The 19,031-nt window shown below is 53.9% G+C and overlaps 1 long non-coding RNA gene across 3 annotated transcripts; it reads right to left on the bottom strand.

The window, feature by feature from the left end:
• Positions 1-5,942: 5,942 nt before the first annotated feature.
• On the bottom strand, positions 5,943-17,406 carry LOC134559173 (uncharacterized). Of its 3 annotated transcripts, XR_010082472.1 has the most exons (4): positions 17,195-17,406; positions 15,020-16,485; positions 12,862-12,988; positions 5,943-8,705 (listed from the first exon to the last, which is right to left on the bottom strand). It is a non-coding gene; the product is annotated as an uncharacterized LOC134559173 (long non-coding RNA). The 3 variants fall into 3 exon arrangements; XR_010082470.1 differs by lacking the exon at positions 15,020-16,485; XR_010082471.1 differs by lacking the exons at positions 5,943-8,705; positions 15,020-16,485 and adding an exon at positions 8,716-9,217.
• Positions 17,407-19,031: the final 1,625 nt, after the last annotated feature.

The following is a 19,031-nucleotide window of genomic DNA, read 5'->3' as shown; positions in this document are numbered from 1 at the left end:
CCATGAGCTGGGCCAGGGAAAATCACCTCAACGGGTGGCAGAAAGGGATGGGGCAGAAATACCAGCAAACATTAGTGGGGTAGCAGAATTTGGGTCTCGCTGCAGCTTCACAGAGGGATGGATGTGCAGAAGTTGTTCTTGTGCTGCCTTTCTAAAGGTTCAACAACTTTTTCCCATCAGAGCTGCAGAACCTGCTTCAGGACCACAAATCCCACCTCAGAACACCCCAGCTTGTTCCTTCAACAAAAGAACCCCACTTTGGGCTGTGTTTCTGGCCACATTCGCATGCTGAGGTTTGATATCTCTGCAAAGAGTGTTTGCATCCACGACAGGTTATTTGTGAGGATCTTGGTCTTCCCTGCATCATTTCCAGGATGGTTTTATGGGAATGGTGAGGTAATCCAGAGAATGTCGCCCTGGATGTCAGGGATTCAGTGGTGATGCAGTCCCAGCACCCCAGCCTGCTGGCAGTCAGTGTTCTCGGATATCAAACAAATGTTCATGGACAATTTTCAGGGTCTGCATTGTGCCATCTGTCAGAGCAGCACTGGGAGGTTTTAATTATGGTTTACACTCTGTCTTCAAGCACCTGGATTCGTTTTCTCCTCCTGTCAATTATTGATGGGGATTCGCTAAAAAGTGCCTTAATTCCACTTTGTGCTCTTCCCCTGCAGCAGCTGGGCCAGGAACAGAGATGGGAAGGGGTCAAAGTGAGGCGAGGACACTTCTTGCTCAGCCACTTCCTGGTGTGGGGGCCAATTCCCTGACCATTCCCAGGTTTATCTTTGGAATAATTTTCCTAGGGACTTACTTATGTTAGTAATTTGTGAGGAAAAGGGATCAGAGCAGCTTCCCAAAGAGGAGGGAGATCTGCATGGGGGATTCTGCCCCATCCCCTGTGCTCAGGTCAGAGCCCACCTGCAGAGCTGCCCCAGCCCCGGGGCCCAGCACAGCAAGGAGCTGGAGCTGCTGGAGCCAGGCCAGAGGAGGCACCAGGATGAGCAGAGGGATGGAGCAGCTCTGCTGGGAGGAACGGCTGGGAGAGCTGGGATTGTTCACCTGCACAGGAGAAGCTTTGGGGTGAGCTCAGGGTGGCCTTGCAGGGCCTGAAGGAGCTGCAGGAACATGGAGAGAGACAATTGCCAAGGGCTGGAGGGACAGGACACAGGGAATGGCTTCCCACTGCCAGAGGGCAGGGATGGATGGGATCTTGGGCAGGAATTGTTCCCTGGCAGGGTGGGCAGGCCCTGGCACAGGGTGCCCAGAGCAGCTGTGGCTGCCCCTGGATCCCTGGCAGTGCCCAAGGCCAGGTTGGACATTGGGGCTTGGAGCAGCCTGGGACAGTGGGAGGTGTCCCTGCTCGTGGCAGGGGTGGAATGGGATGGGCTTTAAGGTCCCCTCCAATCCAAACTGTTCCACAATTCCATGAAATCTCCCCTGAGCTGGTGACTGCTGTCCCCAGGCTGCACTGGGTGGAGGAGCATGGAAATCTCAGAGTGGGGTGGCAGGGCTCACACAGAACCTGCTGTCTGCACCTTCCAGTGACTCCTCCAACCCCAAAATGCAGCTCTGGAATGCAGCATTCCATGCCCAGCACCCTGCAGGGCTCCTGGAGCGAAGGTGTGGCCTTCACCACTCCCAGAAAAATCCAATATATCTGATTTTCCAAACCAGCCACTCGCTCCTCTCCAATCGAAGCAGTGCCCGTGGAACAATGAGGGCACAGCCCCAAAAGGGGAGGGAGCAGCGAGCTGCCAGCTCTCCCTGCATCCACCAGCCCGCAGTTTCCAGGAGGAATCACTTGCCAATACATATGGTGTTGTGTGGATGGGAAATGTCACGGAACATAACGTCCTGATATGTTTAAAAATAAATTGCTGGGACGGCTGAAAAAATAAATGACTGAAGGGAGGGGACTTGTGGTGGCTTCTGCTGGGGATTAATTTTGTCGTTGGGTTTAGGGGGAGCTCGATTCAGGTGTCAAAGCTGGTGTTGGTTTGATAAACTGGGGGGTTTGGCTCCGTCTCTGAGGAGTGCTGGGGAACGAGGTCAGTTTCTTAATTAATTTATGCAAATTGCTGCTTCCTTCTCGTCTGTCTGAATGTTAGTGACACCTGTCTTATCTCCTCACAGCTAATTGCAGGGAACAAACAGGGAAGCACGGGCAGGACTTGGGGAACAGCACCAGCAGGAGCGATGGAACTTCCAGAATCAACGCAGAAAGCTGCAAAATTATCAGAATGGTTATTGATTATTGGTTATTATTTACACGTTCTGTAAAGCATTGATCAGAGCAGTCACTGGGCTCCCAGTCCGTGCCTGGAGCAGGAATATCCTCGCAGGAGCCTGGAGCATCAGGATGAGCTCCTGGCTGGATGTCACGCTTGGAAAATCCACCCCAAATCCCCTTCCTGGGTTCCCTCCATGCCCTCCGCCTCTCCCTCCCTGCTGTGTGTGATCCTCCCAAATCCAGAATCTGCCCTCCAAGGGAGCTTGGTCCTTAAGGTTCCTTCCAAGCCAAAGCATTCCATAGCTCTTTGATTCCAGCTTCCCTGAGCCTCCCGGTGTGGTGGGAGCTGTCCCTGCTCACTGGGATTGGACTCGATGGCTTTGAGGGCTCCTCGCAACCGAATTATCCTGGGATTTTTCCACAGAAATTTAGAGATTCATGAATACAGACCAAAGAGGATCTCCAGACTCTGGGAATTGCCTTTGGGAGAGGATTGAGAGAAGGACAGGGTGCTGTGGGATGGGCAGGTGGCACCTGGGTGGGTTCCAGCCTGCACCTGGCAGTGAAATAACAATAATTTTTAAATACTGCCAATTCCTGCCCCAGAGGGCTGGGAATAGGGAAAATGGGCTGGGAAAAGACTGCAGTCGCTGCAATGGGAATGGTGCACCCCAAAGTTTCTCCCATCCCCTGTTTATGGGTTATTTGGAGAAGGGAAAATTTTCAAGATTCCCAAAAAACCCCCCCTGCCTTTATTTCGTTGTTAACACTCCATGTAACTTTATTTAATTTCATTTTTTAAGGAATTTCCCCTGGTTTTTATGAAGGCACAAGGAAGAAACCAAAGCTGGGACAGCAGGAAAAATATCTCAGGAGAGGGAAGGGAGTTGAGGGAAAGTTGGTGCAGCTGGATACCAATTTTGGGGGGTTTTCTGATCTTTTCATCACCCAGACAGGACAAACTGGATCAGCTCAAGTGGAGCACATGCAGATACTTCAGGAAAATCCTGTCTTCCTGGTGGAAGATGCTCCAGAACCAGTCAGCACATGGCAAATGCCTATTCCCAGGATAATTTATCATGATTTCCCTTGGATCTTTTGTTTCTTTTGGGAGATATTGAAAAATATAGGTTTCATTTAATAAAAACAACATTATTTGGGCCCAAAATTGCAGGGTTCTGCATGAAAAAAATACCCAGAGTTTAAAACAGTTCTAGGTTGCTTGTGTGGGTTTTTGTGGGTTTTTTTTTCAAGAAAACATGTTCTGTTCAAAACTCCAAAGCCTCCAGCATTACCTCCAAGAGGTCCTTAATGTTTTATTCCCTTCTCTTTTCACATTTTTTAGGAGAACTACTTGAAAATTTGTCTGGGGTGAAAAAAGCAAAATCACAGGAGCTCTGTCTGGTGTGAAAGTTCCTTTTCTTGGCAAAATCCAGCCGGGATATGATGAAGCAACACCCCCTCGGGGGAGCAGCCTCATCCCAGCTGCAGAGCTGCAGGTTGGGCTGGAGGCTGGGCCATTCCCACAGCGGGTTCCCGCCTTTCCATGGCTTTGTGATCAGTGCTGGAAATAAAGGTGCTTTTCCCTAGGAAAATACCTGGAATTTTTCCAAGTTGTGCTCCTGCCTCCCGGGTTCCCTCATCTCCCACCCTGGCGTTCCCTCTCTCCCACCCTTCTCCTGCTCCCCCCAGTCCAGCCAGGCTGGATTTCCCTCCAGGCTCCCTGCCTGTTGGGAGTGTTGGGGCTCCAGAGGAGCTTTTCCACCGGGCACCCACCGAACGTAAATTCAAGAGTCCACCTGGGCTGCAGAGGGATGTGGGAGGATGAGGATGAGGATGAGGATGAGGATGAGGATGAGGATGAGGATGAGGATGAGGATGAGGATGAGGATGAGGATGAGGATGAGGATGAGGATGAGGATGAGGATGAGGATGAGGATGAGGATAAGGATGAGGATGAGGACGAGGATGACGATGACGATGACGATGTGGATGCAGCTTAGGGAGGTGTCTTTGGCACTCTGGGCTCTGTGGTGGCCGCAGAGCCCCCAGTGTCACTGTCCCCACTGTCAGTTTGGGGCCAGGGCTGTCCTGAGGGCCAGCAGCAGTGCCCAGTGCTGCGTGCAGGTGCTCCCACGGGTGGGTGTAGAGCTGCTGGAGATGTCCTGGTGTCCAGCTGCAGCTCCAGGAGCCAGCATCCCGTTCATCTCCTCCATCCAAACATCCCACGTGCCCAAGGCTTTTCCTCAGGCTCTGGACTTGCAGCCAGGGGACCTGCAGGCCCCAGACACCTGCAGCTGGACTGCTCCTTGCAGGCGCCTCACCCCTGAGCAATTCCAACCGGGATGAGCCCAAAGCTGCCTCTGGCACTGCCCTGGCACCGGAGCGAAGCGGCTTCTCCCAGAATAACTCCCAGCGCCGCGCCGCTGGCGGAGCCTCCCTCCCGGGATGTGTGGAGGGGCTCAGCACCTCGAGCTCGACAGGGAATTCGGTGCTCGAGCAAAGTGTGAGACTGTGGGAAGCGTCTGGAGCGGCGGCGGCTCCGCTGTGCCAGCCTGGCAGCAGCTGCCACCGCCCGTATGGCTCTGCCCACATGCACCCCCACTGCAGTGCCTCCCGAACGTGCAATATCAACATTGCGGGAGCAGAGGATTTCTGCATGTCATTATCCCAGGGTTTATTTGAATAAAGGCTGGCGGGGGGAGGCAGAGCCGGCTCCGCCGCGCGCTCCGGCGGAGTCTCGCAGCTCGGCTCGGAGATGCCGACAGACAGCGGGAGCACAGACACAGCCAGGGCTGTGTTTGCTTTGCGGAGTGCTGCTAAAACATGTTGCCATCGAGATTCCCAAGCCCCACATTTCTAAAATATTCATTGCCACAGCCCAGATTCCCTCCCAAGGAGCAGAAATCCAGGCAGAGATGAGAATCTATCTGGCATCCCCTTGTGGCTTTGCTTCTCCCTACTGCGATGGCAGTGAGGAGCACACCCAAAGGAGAGCCCAGGGCTCAGGGGATTGCTGCCAGGCCTCGTGGCTGGCACCAGAGTGTCCTCACGGAGTTATCCTCTCATATCTGAACCACGGAGCCTTGGATGAGGAATCAGTGATGAGGGATCCACAAAAAGGAGATAAGAAATCAGTGATGAGGAATCAGTGATGAGGGATCCATAATGAGGGATCTGTAAGGAATCAGTGATGAGGGATCCATAATGAGGGATCTGTAAGGAAACAGTGATGAGGGATCCATAATGAGGGATCTGTAAGGAAACAGTGATGAGGGATCCATAATGAGGGATCTGTAAGGAAACAGTGATGAGGGATCCACAAAAAGGAGATGAGGAATCAGTGATGAGGGATCCATACAAAGGGGATGAGGAATCAGTGATGAGGGATCCATAATGAGGGATCTGTAAGGAATCAATGATGAGGGATCCATAATGAGAGGTCTGTAAGGAACAGCCATACAAGCTGCAATGAGGAACAACAGCCAGAAGTGTGGGCAAAGCCCTTTAGTGACACCTCAGAGTTACCTGGGCACCTTCAGAGGTGTCTGAGCCGTGTCCAGGGGCAGGATGGACACGCAGGAGAAGCTCTCCAGCATGGCCCTGCTGTTCCTGAGGTCAGGAATTCCAGCCCCTGCATGCTCTGCTGCCCTTTGGGATCTCATCCAGTGCCCCACTGCTGTCACATGGAGATGTCACCATCATGGTGGATTTAAGTAAGAAAAACACACACTCTCCCCTGACCTAGTCAAGTTTTATTGTTCCTGAGATTCCCGAAGGTCCTGGTCACAAAAGTGACTCCACGTGCAGAGCCCTGCCCCGAGGCAGCAGCAGCTGCTCCAAAATGACCCGGTTTGGGGGCAGGGGTCCTGTTTCAAAGGGTCAGGGAATGTTCGGGGACCAGATCAGCAGCAGCCCCGGGAAAAGGCTGAGCTCGGGAGGGGCCCCGGGGCTCCAAACTGCGCCTCCAAATTGCCAAGTGCAGATGCTCTTCCCACCCAGCTCCCCCGGCCCCTGCAGCCCAAACCCTCGCGTTTGTGGGTCAAATTTCATTAAGGAGGGCCGGATGCTTGGAAGACATGGCACGCCTGTCTCTGGTTATTGTCCTGGTGATTTACATAATGGATTAGCACAGATTAGCCCGGCACTGGGAGAGGCACCGGCTGGCTTTGCATGCTCCACAGGCGCAGGATTCCGGCTGGAAATGGGATGATCTAATAACAGGGATAATTGCTGCTTTATGGACTGTAAGTGCTGCCATGTCAGGGGCTCGTCCGCCTCGACAGTGAGGCCATTGTACAAATATAAATCTCCCGGTCACCCCACGGCTCACAGTGACTTCCATGGGGACACTGAACACCTGCACCACGAGATACCAGCAGCGAATTAATTGATCCGACCCCTTAAAGCTGCTTTAATGGGATCCCCGGGGCTAATATTCCCACTTTCCCACCCCCCAGAGCGATGCTGGAGGAGGGGAAACTGAGGCAGGAGCAGTTTCCCTTTGCACAGGGTGGAGGGTGGGATTCCCTTATCACCCCCCAATCTCGGTGCTTTTATCTCTGATTCCCTGAGGGTAAATTCAGGGCTCGACAATTAATTTCTGCCGGGTGTTTTGCACTGCTCAGGAGCCAGCCAAGCCCATACTGTGAATATTACAAAGCTTTTTAGAACAGGAGAGCTTGGCAATTGCGACAGCACTTTTGAATCATTCATAATTTTGCACAGGGGCAACTTCTGTAGGTGTCTCGTTTCCTCTATGTTCATAATGTTTTAGGACTAAAAATAACATGGAATTGCTGTTCGAAATGTGAGCGAGGAATTAGAATTGCCAAGGAACTCGGGAGTCAAACTGTACGGGAGGACATCAGAGCCTTCCCACAGCCACAGCTCCAAACCCAATTAATCCCGGGTTAGGCACATGGAAAACGTGTGCCTGGGAAGATTGGGAAACAGCTTCCACTTTCCAGCAGAGCAATATGCAGATGAGAGAGCAGAAGGGGATTTTGGGGAAAATTAGTCCTTTATGCCCACAACAGCACAATGCTGAGGCCAGCTGAGCACCTGGGTTACATCCCTCTAAAATTCCCGCGAGGAAAGAGATGCTTTGGGACAGCAGAGCTGCACTCCTGCTCCTGATGGGAGACTCCTGCCTTGTGCTTCCCGTGTGAGGCTGCTCCCATGGCGTGGGGCAACATCCTGGAGAGGTTTCAGTATCTCCTGTGGATATTGTATCCCCTCCTGCCGAGGGGCTTTGCTGGAGCTGCCTGGGATATTCAGTGGTGACAGTCACGGAGCTGGGATTGGGCTGCAGGACGAGCAGGGACACCGCAGGCACGGAGGCACCAGAGCTTTGGGACAGCAGAGGCAGAGACCTGGGGGTGGGGAAAGTCCTTGTGGTGGCACAGGAAAAACAACCCTGTCCTGATCCCACGGCAGGGGAGGGGATTCTGCCCCATCCCCTGTGCTCAGGTCAGAGCCCACCTGCAGAGCTGCCCCAGCCCCGGGGCCCAGCACAGCAAGGAGCTGGAGCTGCTGGAGCCAGGCCAGAGGAGGCACCAGGATGAGCAGAGGGATGGAGCAGCTCTGCTGGGAGGAACGGCTGGGAGAGCTGGGATTGTTCACCTGCACAGGAGAAGCTTTGGGGTGAGCTCAGGGTGGCCTTGCAGAGCCTGAAGGAGCTGCAGGAACATGGAGAGAGACAATTGCCAATGCCTGGAGGGACAGGACACAGGGAATGGCTTCCCATTGCCAGAAGGCAGGGATGGATGGGAGATTGGGCAGGAATTGTTCCCTGGCAGGGTGGGCAGGCCCTGGCACAGGGTGCCCAGAGCAGCTGTGGCTGCCCCTGGATCCCTGGCAGTGCCCAAGGCCAGGCTGGATGGGGCTTGGAACACTCTGGGACAGTGGAAGGTGTTCCTGCCCATGGCAGGGATTGGAATGGAATGAGCTTTAAGTTTATTGGTTCAACCCAAACCGTTCTGGGATTCTCTGACCAGGATTGCTCTGGGCTGGGCTGAGCCAGAGCTGCCCTCAGAGCCCTCACGCTGTCCTGGCTGGCTCAGAAGGAGCAGCTGACCCTCCCATCTGGTGGAGTTGTTGTCCGACAGCAAAGGCTCCCCTCTGACCCCCTTGGGTTTGGGATCCCCTCGGATTCCTTCCCAAGAGGTCACTGCTTAGATCCTTCCCTGCCTTTCCCAAGCCTTGCCCAGCTCCCCTGAGCTCTCCTCCATGGCAGGGGTCTGCTCCAAGCCCTTGCCTGATGATTTCTGTGCTGAGCTCTCTGAGCTGAGGGGATGAGGAGAATTCACGTCCTGGAAGTTTCAGCCTCTTCTTTCGGAATTAATTTTGCAAGCTCCTCCTTGGCCCGAGCTCTCTGCGGGCTGAGGCAGAACAGGGCCAGCGAGAGGGGAAAGTCATGTTGCTGGTTAAATCTCCAAAGCAAAAATAATCCATTTTAATGAAGGTTCACAATCTGCAATGAATGTGAAACAATGTTGTCAGCTAAGCTGTTGCATTATTCACTTTTATTTGTACAAGGTCCTTCCATTAATATTTGACTACAAGAGAATGCAATTAAAAATTTTCTACTTGAATAAACCTCTCACCACGGTGTTGGTTAAAGGATAAAACCCTTTTACGGTGGTGGAGAGGGGAATTTAGCACACTGGCACGTGGGTCACACCCCGGCTCTCATCCTCTGCACCCCACGTTTTGTTCCCTGCTCTCATTTTTTGCCATGTCTTCCCTTCAATCCTTGCCCCACATTGGCTCCTCTGGGCTCCCCTGCTCCCTTCCCTGGCACTTGGAGGATCCCAGCGCAATCATTTCCTTCCAAGCAGAGCCCAGACAGGCGGGGCAGGGAGGGGGATGTGCAGGCAGGTAGGAAGCAACCCCGATCCACAATTCCCACAGTTTTCAGGCTGAGGCAGAGCCCCATTTTCCCGGGAAGGAGTGGGGCTTTGTCTTCGTGTCCAGGGGTGTTTGCTGGCAGGGAGAGATGATTTATTATTTAAATTTTGGCATGCATGGCTGGGCACTGAATTAGCTGTAATCTCCCAGGATGGGAGGAAAAAACCTTCTAGGATCAGGGAAGAGAGTTCAGACACGAGCTCAGCTCGTCACAAAAGGGAAGATGTTGGGGACAAGGGACACAAGGATGATATGCAAAGCATGGAGTCACATATAGAAGGATTAGGCACTAATTCCCTTTCCAGAGCATCCAGGAACAAAGAGCCTGTGGTGAAAATAAAGCCACAGAGCTTAGGTGGGCATGGAAGGCTGAAATATGGCCAGGTTTGTAAGGATTGGTGGCAGGGAAGAGGACAATCCATGAGGTTTGAACTGTTGGGCCTTTGGGAGATCCCTCCCTGCTCCAGGCTCCTTCAGGGAGCTGGGAAGTGCCACCAGGAGATGGACATTCCATCCTGTGCTGCTTCACCTCCTGGAGAATCCAACACTCCCTGTGGGGCTGTTGGAAAAAGCACAAGGGAAGTTTGGGAGCCTGGAGGGCAGAACTGGATGGGATAGAAGGAGAAAAGCTGTGTGGATAAGTGGAAAAGAAGCCTCTGGCCTCAGAAACGTCTAGGAGTGGTTTGGAGCCTCTTTTGGAGGGGAAATCTGGGGGCTGAGAGGGCCAACCTTGGGGGCAGGGAGAGGGCCAGAGACCATAGGGGTGTCTCCAGGAGCAGGGGAATAACCTTGCAGAGTGACTCCTAGAAGAAAAGGACCCTCCGGAGAGTTTCCACCTCCCCAGGGACTTCCACAGAAGCAGAGGAGAAACCAGAGAGGATTTTGGGGAATAAATAGTCTGTCTCAGCTGATCCAAGTCCGGCATCCTGTAGATCACCTTTGGTTTTTTGGGAGAAGATCTGCCAGGGCACACAGTGTGCAGAGATCCAATCCCATCCCATGGCAAAACCTCACTGATCGCTGTGGGAATTCCATACGCTCACCATTAACACCCCCAGGAACATCTGCACATCTACATCTCTTTAATGGTTCGATTTGATGATCTTAAAGGGCTTTGCCAATGTAAACAATCAGGATCTGTCTCCTTCTGGGATCAAGCAGGACCTGCTGCTGTTCTATAACATCCCGAAAAGCTGCCAGTACCATCCTCCTCTTCCCAGACTGAACATTTCCCATTTCTGGGACAGCCACAGCTCCTCAGTCAATCTCCTGCCCTGAGCACCCGGGATCATCGCTGAGGCTGGAGCAGCCCATCCACAGGGATCGCAGGGAACACAACAACAAACCAGCAGCAACTGCAAGGGGGATTCAGGGAATGTTCTGTGGACTATTCTGCTCTTCCCTTGTCCCCTGCAGGGCCCTTCCCTGGTGTTTGTGGGGAGGGTGTGTCTTAGGTTGCAATGCAAGCTGTAACCAGCAGTGTGTATTCCATCACCAGCTGTTAAACCAGCTGGGGCAGTGTTCTTTATCCCTTCCAGGACCCATCCTCCCTCCAGGGGATCTCTGCTGTCCATGGGCCATCCAGGCTCACTGCAGGGCTGATACAATTCCAGCATCCATGGGGAGATGCTCCACCCAGGGGAGGAGCCCTGCATTCCTGCCTGGACAAAACCTGAAATTTGGAGAAGCCTTTTTCCACAGGATTCCCAGAGGAACACCGGACCCATCTCACCAGCACTGGACCTTCACAGGAAAAGTACCCCTTCTACAGGATCATTGCTCCGACAGAACCACGTCTGTCACTCCAGCACTGCAGCCACCATCTAATCAGATTGCTACCAACACCCTGACCAACAGGGTGTCAGGTTCTATTCTGGCTCTGTCAGTGGTGGGTTTTTTGTACTACTGCATTTTTATTTTAATTCTCCTAGTAAAGAACTGTTATTCCTATTCCCATATCCTTGCATGAGAGCCCCTTCATTTCAAAATGCTAATAATTCAGAGGGAGAGAGTTTACATTTTCCATTTCAAGGGAGGCCCCACCTGTCTTTCCAAAGCAGGACAAGGTGGCTGTGGCATCCAGAGCTCCGAAGAAGCCGCTGGCACCATCTCCAGGCTCTCCTGAGGGGCCCTGGCTGCACCCCTGGAGATTTCACATACCACAGCTGCCACTGCAAGGGGGGATCAGCACATCAAAGCCTCAGGAATCTGTCCATGGAATGCTAAGCAGCACCTCAAGCAAGGCCTGGGAGTGCACAGAGAGGAATCTTCAGACCTTCAATTCACTACACTCCAACTCTTCCCAGATAAAAGAAGGATTAGGAAGCCCATTCATCTTCGGGAGTGCTGTGGAAAATCAGTCCATTATTTGTGTCCCATTAATGTTATCTGGGCCAGGGAGATGAATAATTCCATCCCCAGCAGCAGATTTGTACAGTGAGGAGTACAGAAGACAAGGGCCCATCCCAAACAATCAGGCTGGAGCAGGACGCTGAGGGATGGTTCATGGAATGTGTGCCAGAATTCCAGGCCAGGCTGGGGCTCCCAGGAACTCTCCCAGGAGGAGTGGAGTGCAGCTGCATCCCAATCCCAAGGCATTCCCAGAGCATCATGGACTGGGTTGTGTTGGAATGGTCTTAAAAATCCCCCAGGGCCACCCCTGCCATGGCAGGGACACCTCCCACTGTCCCAGGCTGCTCCAAGCCCTGTCCAGCCTGGCCTTGGGCACTGCCAGGGATCCAGGGGCAGCCACAGCTGCTCTGGGCACCCTGTGCCAGGGCCTCCCCACCCTCCCAGGGAACAATTCCTGCCCAATCTCCCATCCATCCCTACCCTCTGGCAGTGGAAGCCATTCCCTGTGTCCTGTCCCTCCATCCCTTGTCCCCAGTCTCTCTCCGGCCCTCCTGGAGCCTCTTCAGGCCCTGGAAGGGGCTCTAAGCTCTCCTTGGAGCCTTCTCCTCCCCAGGTGAACAATCCCAGCTCTCCCAGCAGAGTTGTTCCAGAGCAGAGGGGCTGAGGAAGGGTCTGGAGCCCCAGGAGAGGCTGAGGGAGCTGGGAAGGGGCTCAGCCTGGAGAAAAGGAGGCTCAGGGGGGACCTTGGGGCTCTGCACCGCTCCTGACAGGAGGGGACAGCCGGGGGGGTCGGGCTCTGGGAACAGGGACAGGAGGAGAAGGAACGGCCTCAGGCTGGGCCAGGGGAGGCTCAGGGTGGACAGCAGCAGGAATTTCTCCATGGGAAGGGAGCTCAGGGATTGGAACTGCCCAGGGAGGTTTGGAGTGCCCATCCCTGGAGGTGTCCCAGGAAGGGCTGGAGGTGGCACTGAGGGCTCTGGGCTGGGGACAAGGTGGGGATGATCCTGGAGGGCTTTCCAGCCTCAATGACTCTGGAATTCTGTGAAATACTTTCCTGTCATCCAAACCCCTCTCCTCATTACAGACCCACCATTCGAGCAGAGACTGATGTGAGGAAACCTCAGAGACAGTCTGGAACATTCCAAGCAGCTGGAAAAGGCAGTGGCTGGACAGGAGCTGGCCGCTCCTCCTGCCCCACCCCCAGATCTGCTGGGAAGGTCTAAAGTTGCTAAAATCTGGTTATGGAACGATCTGGGAGTGCTGCACTGCTGCTCAGGGAGATTTATCCCCCATCTGTGCTTGTTTTCATTCCACCGCCACACCTAATAAATATCTCCTTTTAAACCAAAGCACCTCCATTTACAAACCTGTTAGCAGAGCTCTGGCATTTCCCAAGGATTTTGCCTCCAACCTCCCCGCCTGGAAGGGCACGTGTTAATCCCCAGAACTCGCTGGGATTTCTCAGGCTGGAGGTCCCTCGAGTTTTCTCCTCGGCTGAAAAACAGATAGTCCAAAATCTTCCAGATGCCCACGCAGGTGAGAGCCAATAATCCTGGGAATTTGAGAGAGCGATAACAAACCGAAATTCCCATTTTAGACGAGCACATCAAGGCTCAGAAACCTTTGTTGTGCATGAAGAGAAGGGGAAAAAAATTAAAAATAAGAAAAATTTTAAATTACCAAATCCCAAAGCCCTGCGAGGCAGTAAGTAAAGTTTGGCAACTTCCAAATGCATTCCCTGTTGTTCCAAGCTGTTCCCTGTGGCTCCCCAGAGGGCTGGTCCATAAAGGATAACAACCTTTGCCTGCTGGGAGCTATTAGCTTAAATGGGAGCGGGCTGCTGCAGCATTTAAGGCTGATTAGAATGGTGTCATTGGATTTGTATGCACTGGGATCCATGCAGATGGATTTCACAAAAATTCCGAGAAATTACATCCAGGAAAGGGAGTTAAAGCGATGTCTCAATGCGTGGCAAGCGCTCGCTCGGCTGACTGAAATTGCAAATAGAGGAGCAGGAAAAAAAGAAAAAGAAAACCACAAGGAAGCTAAAATGACCCTGGGGAATTTAGGAATAGAATTCCAGGCTCTGGAATCCGTTGGAATGGGCAGATGGATTAGGGATCAAAATGGCTACAAATCTCTTCCTCATTTTTGCACCAAATTTAAATTATTTTCATTAGATGTGTGAGCACATTCAATCATTGCTGTGTTACTCGTGGAACTGCACAGAATTCGGGATGCGTGGGTACCCTCCGTGCGGGTGCCACCCCTGGATTAAAAATTCTCCCACCCTGGCATTTCCAGGCATTCCCAGGTCACGCTTGGAGCCAGGAAACCTCATCAGCTCAGGTAGCAACCCCCGAATTTCCACATCCTGGAACAAGCAGGGAATTTGTCGCTGGATAAAGCCCCTGACCCAGAAAAGCATCGACCTCTTACAACTCATTTGTCTCTCTTTGACTTGCAAATCTCAGGAATTTTCCACCCCAATCAACTCAGCTCTCACCTCCCCCTGAGAAGGCAAAGCAGCTCCTGCAGCATCTTCTGCTCGAAGGTTTTTGGTTTCTCTCAGGGCTTTAGCGGCTCCTTTTGGGGGTTTTCTCACCCATGGAGCTGCTGGGGCATTCCCAGCGTTCCCAGATACAGGGAATGAAGCTGGGCTAACCCAGCCTCCCTGGTGATGCCACAAAGGGTCCCTCAGCCAGCCCCAGAGCACGGTGCAGGCAGAGCTTTCCAGCAGCTTCTTGGTGTCCAGAGCCATTGATGAGCTTTCACCTCATTAAAATAATCGCTAATAAGTCTGGCATCCTTCAGGTAGGCTCAGAGTCTGCTCCCTGTGCCCAAAGCCATGGCCTGGGCCTGGTTGGATTGGACCAGGGATGTTGGAAGGAGGGAAAGGCCAAGCAAGAGTCTTTAAACTGCCTGAAACAACCCGATGATCGTGGTCGTTTTCATCCCATCAGGTTCATTTTCATCCCATCACATTCATCTTCATCCCATCCTGGGGAAGAGCTGGGATACAGAGGGGCACTGCAAACACCCCACTAATTCCACTACCAGGGCAACATTCCTTGATTTTCCAGCCCCACCCAGGCCCACTTCCCCAGCTCCAACACGTTTAACCCTTCCTTCTCTCTCCAACCCCTTCCTGCTGGGATAAACAGTGCCTCAGCCCTCAATAATCCTTTTTTAACATTTAACAAAATCTTTTTCTCCCTCTTAAGGCTTAAGGAGGAAAAAAAAAAAAAAAAGAAAAAAGAAAAAAAAAAAAGCTTTCCCTATTTAGCAACATTCTTGTGATGTTTATTGGAACGGGCTGAAAGAGCTGAGGTTTGAAAATTAGGATCTGGCAAGGAAACAGTGTCCTCAGGGGCCAGAGAACAAACCTCTCTGGGAGGAAAGTGATGGGACCAGCCTTTAAAGGCTGGAAAATTGCAAACCAATGTGCTCAGCAGTATTTTCGTTTATGCAGTTCTTTTATTCTTAAGATGAAAATTGCTCGGGACAAAGGCATTGGTCTCATACCTGGGACAGTGTGCTCCTTCCTCTCCTTTTCCGTGTGAAAATGTGTGTTGCTTTGAAGAGCAGCGATGTTCAGCACGAAGCAAATGCCAACGTGACCATTTTCAATGCAAATTCGCTGCCATCTCTCCCCGGTCCTTTAATGCTGCCCGGGAATGTGTGACAGTGCCTTGGCAGGGCTGTCACTCGGGGAGGAACCCAAGCCTGCGGTGCTTTTCCAGGATGAGAAAGTGCCTTGTTGGGTTTCCAGCCTCTGATCCCACCTGGACACGACAGCAAAAGCCTTTTCCAGCCCTCCCTGGGACTCGCTGCTCAGTCACGCCGAGGTTTTAATGAGGGCAGTGCTGGTGGCATCACTGTGAGGGTGCTCCTGTGGGCAGGGCTATCAAAGTGCCCCTTGCACAGGTAGGGATGGACAGAGGTGTCCCAGTGTCCCTTTCTTAGGTGGGCAGGGGTGTCCCCAGTGTCCCTTGTTTGGGTAGGGGTGGACAGAGCTGTCCTCAGTGTCCCTTGTTTGTAGGGATGGACAGAGCTGTCCTCAGTGTCCCTTTCTTAGGTGAGCAGAGGTGTCCCCAGTGTCTCTTGTTTGGGGTAGGGCTGGATAGAGGTGTCCCAGTGTCTCTTGTTTCGGTAGGGGTGGACAGAGCTGTCCCCAGTGTCCCTTTCTTAGGTGGCCAGGGATGTCCCCAGTGTCCCTTGCACAGCTAGGAGCAGGCAAAGGTGGTCCCTTTCTTAGGTGTCCCTTTCTTAGGTGGGCAGAGCTGTCCCCAGTGTCCCTTTCTTAGGTGGGCAGGGGTTTCCCCAGTGTCCCTTGCACAGGTAGGAGCAGGCAAAGGTGCTCCCAGTGCCTCTCGTTTGTGTCGGGGCGGGCACCGAGTCCCGTCCCGCATCCCCAGCGCGCAGAGGGTTAAACCCTCCCTGCTATTCCCGGGGCTGGGAATTGCGCTGGGGCCGCTGCCCTGCCCCGGCCCGGGCTCCGGGAGGACGCGGCCGTGCCTTTCCCATCCGCTCTTCCCACACTTTTCCCGAGCGCGGCTCCGCCCGAGCATCGCGCCCCCGGCGCGGGGCCGGCGCTGCCCGCGGGGGGGGACGGGCGGCCGGAGGTTCCCACAGCCCCCGCCGGGAGCGGAGGAAGCGCAGCCCCCGGGGCCGCTCCGGGAGCCGCGGCTCGCCACAGCCCCCTGCTGCCACCGGCCTGTCCCCAGCCAGCCGGGGAGGCCGTGCCCGCCGCCGCAGCCCCGAGGCTCTCCCGGGGGCTGCGGGGGTGAATGCACACAGGGGGACAGCGTCCGTGTGCCTTTTCCATGGAATTCCATCGCCCGTCCTCCCCCGAGCAGCCCCGCGCTGCTGGGACCCTGCTGACGCCGTTGGTGACACCGGCACTGCCCGGAGGCACACCCGGGGACAGCAGCACCTCCCCTGATCGCTGCTCTGGCACACAAATCGTGGAGTCCTGGGATCGCAAAATCCTGGAATGCAATGGGAGGGGTGCTAAAGCTCATCTCAGTCCACCTTGTGCAATGGCAGGGACACGTTCCACTGGCCCAGGGTGCTCCAAGCCCTGTCCAAACTGGGCTTGGGCACTTCCAGGGATGGGCAGCCACAGCTGCTCTGGGCACCCTGTGCCAGTGTCACAGCCTGGTCACTGTTCCCATGCCCACAAAGACACCTGAGTGCCAGTCCTGGCCTGCACATCACCCCTTCCATCAGTGACAACACCCCTACAGGAGCTGGAGGAGTCCAGGAGCTCCTGCCCCGACCTTTGGGGCTCCAGACCACTCTCTGCAAGTCCTTCTCCAGGCTTGCAGCCTCCTGCCACCTGGGGTGACTCCTGTGCCACAGAAATGCCCGAGCTGGCTGCAGCTGCAGGGGGTGTGAGGGCCCAGCCAGTGATGGTTCACCATTCCCAAAGCTTGGGAGGATTAACTAATTCTTAGTCATTAATTAGCCCTGTCTGGGCAGCACAGGTGCTACAGCAGGCATGGAGGAAAGGTCATTTCCTCCACGTGCCCTTACACCTGGTCTTTGCTGTGGAAACATTCCCAAAGCAGGGAAGAGGAGGGTGGAGAGAAAAGAGCCTGGGGACAGCATCCACAGGTGTCCCCCCAGGAGAGAGTCCTGCCTGGGGCATCAGGTGACCCCACCTCAGACCGAGGCCACCCAGGCTGATTTTCCCACCTGAGGCACAGCAGAAGATGGGAGAAGAGCTCCAGGAACCGTTCCTGCTGCCCAGGGATGACGGGAAGGCCGTGGGAAGCGGCTGGGAGAGCGCGGCAGGCGGGGAGCAGCCGAGCTGTAATCCCGCACTCTTGGCTATTTAATGCTGCTTATTGCAGCCCTCAATTCTCCCTCTCCCTGCAAGACAAATGTGCTCAGCGCTCCGTGAGCTTGCCCGGCCCTCCCCAGCCCCGCTGCAGCCGGCAGGGAGTTTTGCTGGGGGGCAGGATAAGATTGTGCAGATATAATAACTCCATTCATCACCGGCAGCGGGGCCAGGCGAGCGGCGCTTTGTAAATGGCTCGGCACGTTTGGCAGCTCAGATGCCACCAATCTCCCTGACAGGCAATACCAGGGTGCCCTGGAGCCCCGGGGCAGCACAGCCAGGGCAGCCACAGCCACGGGCACCCTGCCAGCAGGGACTCTGCTGCCCCATGGGGAAGGATGGAGGGGAAGGATGGAGGGGGGAAGGCTCTCCCTGCCTTGAGAATCCCAGGAAAATGCTCAGAGCAGCAGGACAACAACTCTGGAGGGGCTCATTCCCCAGGAATGGGTGATGGCCTGAGGCCAGAGCACCCACAGTTCCCACAGGACTCATCCTCAGCCTTCCACAGACTCTGAGAGCTTTGCACTTAAAATCACAAAATCACAGAAAACTTGGGTTGGGCGAGACCTTGAGTATCTCATCCCATCCCTGCCATGGCAGGGACACCTCCCACTGTCCCAGGCTGCTCCAAGTCCCAATGTCCAGCCTGGCCTTGGGCACTGCCAGGGATCCAGGGGCAGCCACAGCTGCTCTGGGCACCCTGTGCCAGGGCCTGCCCACCCTGCCAGGGAACAATTCCTGCCCAATCTCCCATCCATCCCTGCCCTCTGGCAGTGGAAGCCATTCCCTGTGTCCTGTCCCTCCAGGCATTGGAAATTGCCTCTCTCCATCTTCCTTGTAGTCTCCTTTCAGACACTTGAAGCCTGTGGATGTGTTGGCTATGGAAAACCTGGATATGCAAGGATTTGGTGCTTTCCCAGCTCACTCACACACACAAACACAGCCCTGGTTGGTGCATCCCTCCTGTTCCCTCCTGACTCAAAGAAATACCCTCCATGAGCTAAACTATAAAAGGAATTATGGATATTTTTTTTAAAAAAAGGTACTCCAGCTGCATCCCACATTCCTCCTCCTTGCCTTCAACCCCTGTTGAAGGGAAGTGCAATCCTGCTGCTGACACGTGGCTTGGATTCAGGGGCTTTATTAACCCAAATTCCCTGTCCTGATTCCCTATGCTGATCCAGGACCTGCTGATTTCCATCCCACCCTCCAACCTCCTGTGCATCCCACCCTGGAAATTCCAACAACCTCCTGTGCATCCCACCCTGGCCATTCCAGGCTTGCAGAGACACCAGCGAGGGACAGGGCTGTTAAACACCCATGGGCTGGGGAGATTGTCCATTCCCAGCTCAATGCTTTGGCCTACATCCATTTTTAGGGTTTTGGATTCCTTTTCCCAGTTTTTAATTACCAAGTTGGTACAGCAGGAACATTGAACCCCACTAGTTTTCCTCCTGTCTGGGTTTTCATTAGAAGCCTGGCATCTGTGGAAGGAAATCCAAGAAAGACTTTGTCTTTCCTGACACAAAACAGCCTTCCCAGAGCTTAATAGAAATTTGAGTGAGGCTTTTGCTGCCAAGGATGCAAAAAAAATTGATTTTGTGTGTTCAAATTCGCATCTTATTTTTTGCAAAATATTTTCCAAGGGTGAAATTTCCTGTGCTTGCTTTCAGCAGACTTTGCAGGCCTGTG

Source organism: Prinia subflava, chromosome 16 (genome assembly GCF_021018805.1).
Source record: "Prinia subflava isolate CZ2003 ecotype Zambia chromosome 16, Cam_Psub_1.2, whole genome shotgun sequence".
NCBI classification, from domain to species: domain Eukaryota; kingdom Metazoa; phylum Chordata; class Aves; order Passeriformes; family Cisticolidae; genus Prinia; species Prinia subflava.
The sequence above is the reverse complement of the archived record's forward strand: the minus strand, read 5'-3'. Positions and strand labels throughout refer to the sequence as shown.